We start from the raw sequence: 4,298 nt of genomic DNA, 5'->3' as shown, positions 1-4,298 counted from the left end.
TAAAAGCCTGTTCATTTGTTTCATGTTTGTGCTTCTTTATCTTCATTTTTATACACTTGTATCTTGCAGGTTTGTTTTTCAAGCGTGTGCTCGAGTTTAAAAAGTATCTACAGACATAATAATATAGCTACTAATACATTTTGTCAGCTGTTGCAAAGTCAAAATGAACTTACAATCTTAAGAGAAATGTAAATTTGAACGTTTCCTATTATATATTTTATTACGACAGCAAAACGCCTGCTGAGGTTTATGTGATACGGTCAAAGGCTGTAGAACTACTAAATGGTCCTTGTGATGAGATATTTTGTGGTCAGCTACTGTTTCTGAGGTCAAGAGTGAACTTACAGTCTTAATTATAAAAAATGTATGTGTGCGTCCCTCATTTCACCATGTGTCATTTCACATACAAACTATGAACTATTAAAGGAGAGAAAGTAGTCTGACTTCTGCACAGCAGGTCTCTCTCAAGTTAGAAAACCTGACTCAATGGAACAGCCGCCACTTCCTTCATTTCTGGGTTAAGGCTTGGTCTTAAATGTGTTTCATTCTATCCACCATTGTTCTGTCTCAGATGCAGCCGAAACCTGTTTTCCCAGTGGGCTGTGCTGTTGAAGAATCAGGTGAGTGATGCTCAATGCATTACAAGGGGTTCAATTCAGAGGGCCAGCTTAAGAGTGTTGACATTCCAGGTAAACCCAAACTCAAACATAGCTGCCTGCCTTATCCGATTTGGAGCCTTTAAAAAAAAAAAAAAAAAAAAATGCCATAGTCACCACAGCCCTCTTAAACCTCCCAGGAGTTGATATGATGGATGGATTTGTCTGAAATTCCTAATAAATGTTTTATTGTGACCAGCTTTTCTTAAAAAAAAAACAAATAAAGAGCAATTTTATTTATTGTACTCTGCCTGTCTAAAGAGACATTTTAAGTTCCCTTGGAAAATTACATTTAGATCCTGTAGTAAGAGTAATACTATTTTATTTAAACATTATCATTGTAGAGCTTACCTGCTGCTCATATACCATAAATTGTAGCAGAAAAGCACTAGATTATAACTGAAACAAGATACATGCACTCATAAATGTCTCACAAGTGTCCATATTTCACAGGTTGATAGGTGACTGTAATAAAGAAATTGCCCTATTGAACTGATAATAATCCCAGCCCACTATAAATGAGTCTGATCCCTCAGTAAATTGAGCCCTTGGTGAGGTGGAGTGGTGTCAGCACCTAGCCAACTCTCAGATGGCTCTCTAATCCTCGCTTCCCTCTCACCACCACCCTCGCCGTCTAATCAGTCTTGAACACACACATAACGCTCACACCCATCTGACACACACACACACACACACACACCCAAGTACTCACCCTTCCTCACACTCGGGCTCAGCCATCTCTTCAGTGTGATGTCACTGCTAATCCACGCTTGGTTATCCGCTGGGCTGCAGTGCTGGCAGAGGGATATGGGGAGGAGATGCAGTGAATTTGGGGAGGTGGAGGGAGGTGGAGGGAGGTGGGGGGGGGGGGGGGTAATCAGGCACGTCATAAAGTCTTCTCTCTAAAACTACCACTTCCATTTCCCCGCACCACACAGAAAACCAAAGTCTTGAGCCCAGACAAACTGTACAGCATACACACACACACATACACAAATGCTCAATGGAGTTTTAATATGAACACATATTCTAGCTCTGATAGGAAAAATAAAACACAGCTGCAAGCATATTGACAGAGGCCTGTGGCTCCCATTCGAGGCAGGGGGATCATTAGAGAGTCTGCTGGATTAAGCACATCCTCCAAGCCTCCCCCCTCTACCCCATGCATCCAGAAAATGCAAGGCCCTTTTATTGACAGCTTGTCCAAAAAGGGGAATTACCCACATGGTTGAGGCCCTTGTTCCATATGGCACCAGGCTATTAACAAACATTAGTTGACTGTAACAGCAGTGGTATTAAATTCATTATCTTTTCAGATTATATGTGAGGTGTGTGATTTTGTGTATGTGTGTTTGTGCATGAATGGTGCCACAGTGCATGTACACACACTCAGTATGTGCCAGTGTGTGTGATTAGGGAGTTCTAATGTTCCAGCTCTGGGGATTTGTAGCATGAGATAAGAAAGGGCATTAATGGTGAATTGTGACGGTCCAACAGAGCAAAACTGTTGTTTCAAATGTGTGTATGGTTCCTTTGCTGAGTCTGTTTTACAGGAACAATCTACATATTGTCTCGCTTTTTTTTTGCAGATTTTTTTTTGAACTCACAAATACAAACAGGACAGCCATGCATGAGCAAGTGGCTTACGAGACCACTGAGTGAAATTCAATCTATTTGATTTTGTATTTTCCTCACTTACCACATATCTGTTTTAATCTTACCTTAAGCATCCTTGAAATGAGGTGTAATCCAGTTAAGCCCTTTTGAATCTGCTTCACAGCCATATTGCACCCGTTCATCGTCACATAAACATTCTCACCACTAAACAGCTGCTCGCTGACAGTGTCCACAAGCCAAAATGTGCATACTGTAGATGCTAACAGATCAAAAGCTCTGCATTTGTGCAAGTGTGAAGCAGGCAGTGCAAAAGAACATCAGTGCTTGACTGATGTTCAGTGGATTAATAAAGGTTCAAACAATAAAATGAAAATATGACTGTACAAGAGTGTAGGCACATTATGATACGGCTGTGAAAATAATCATTTAGATTTGCAAATGTGGTTCTACTGGAGCTAATGACAATGAAGTTTGGGATGTTTTGTGTCATAAGCTTGTTCATAGCCAAGTCACTCTGGGGATCCACTACATTCTATCATGCAAAAATGTCACCCTGTCCTCTAACTCAGAAAAACATGGAGCAATATACAGGACAAAAACTGCGGAGCGAAAGCTGCAAGAGTGTTTGCATTAATATTCCAAACCTTGGATCAAATGCTAGGCCATTGGAAGTCAACAAAACAAGCCAATTTTCTTGCATTTTCTATAAAAACGTACATGTAGAGAGGCCTTGAACCAGTGAATAAGTCTTCAGAGAGATTAATTCTCCTCTGTGATCCTGTTCTCATTACAAGAAGCAGGGGACTCAAACACACGTAATAACAAGGCTGACTGCTGTTCCTTTGTAACATGTGGCTACCTAAATGATCCTAAATAAGATAGATGACAAGGATAAAGCAAATCATAATCGGCATTTTGCACAATGGAACATAATAGTCTGTAGAGAACAAGGGACAACATACAGAGCTCCTGTTTCCATCGCCTGGAGCAGCACACCTAGTCGAGAGCAATTAAAATGAGAGGATTCAATTTTGTCAAACACCAGGAACCTAAGATAAATCTTGTATCTCATCTTCCAGCGGAGGACACTGCCTCGCACCAGTGCTATCATGTTTGTTATGGTATTTTTAAGAAACAGCTGGCTACTGAACAGAGTTGGTAAAACAACACCCTCCCCCAAATGACGCTAATCCCAGTCATTTCAGTGCGAGACCCAGGGGTGAGGGAGAGGAAGAATCGGGTGAGACTGTGAATAAAAGACGGTCTCAGACTGGAAATTTAGACAGAGAGCAGGAGGGGGGAAGAGCAAGACAGCACGTCGCTGCATGGTTTCATGTGGGAGCAATCCACTTACTTGAACTGATAAAGATTTAATTAACACAAGACTGCAATTACTCCATAATTAAAGTAATTTGTCCCCTTGTTTGGATGAGTAGGCAAGACGCCACATGTGCCTCTGTAAGAGCAGATGAGAGAACGAGGGCATGAGGGGCTCAAAGAGGTAGACTCTGTCCCACTTTAATGTTTGAATTTAATGCTTGATTTTCCAAACCTATTTTCCCCTCATATGTTCTAATAAAAATATTTGTATCAGCTTCTCTTTAGCCTGTGTTTATTTGCCTTTTATTTGACAACTCATTTGTTATTCATTGAGAAAGTAATAAGCTGAGTAGGCTGAGTACAAAGTATCATCAAGAGCCACATGAAATAGTAAATAGGCCTGATATAATCGTAATCCTCTTCAAACTGCACTGCATACAGCTTTGAATTGTGTAATGTTACTGCCACAAACCTTGCTCAAAGCTAAGGCAGAAAAATACCAAGAAAAAGTGTGATGATTTCGTTTGTCGAGATCAAACTGCTAAAAGTGTGTGTTAGTCCTGTGTGAGGTGTTTGACCTTGGGCCTGGATAAAGAAATGTAGACCCAACCTAAAGCAAAATATCAGTGCAGTCTGTGTGGCTAAGTGATGAAAACAGTCTCCCTATCAAATAGTGACAAACCACACAAGACAGAAATAGTGAGG

This window comes from Seriola aureovittata, chromosome 13 (assembly GCF_021018895.1).
Source record: "Seriola aureovittata isolate HTS-2021-v1 ecotype China chromosome 13, ASM2101889v1, whole genome shotgun sequence".
NCBI classification, from domain to species: Eukaryota; Metazoa; Chordata; class Actinopteri; order Carangiformes; family Carangidae; genus Seriola; species Seriola aureovittata.
The sequence above is the reverse complement of the archived record's forward strand: the minus strand, read 5'-3'. Positions refer to the sequence as shown.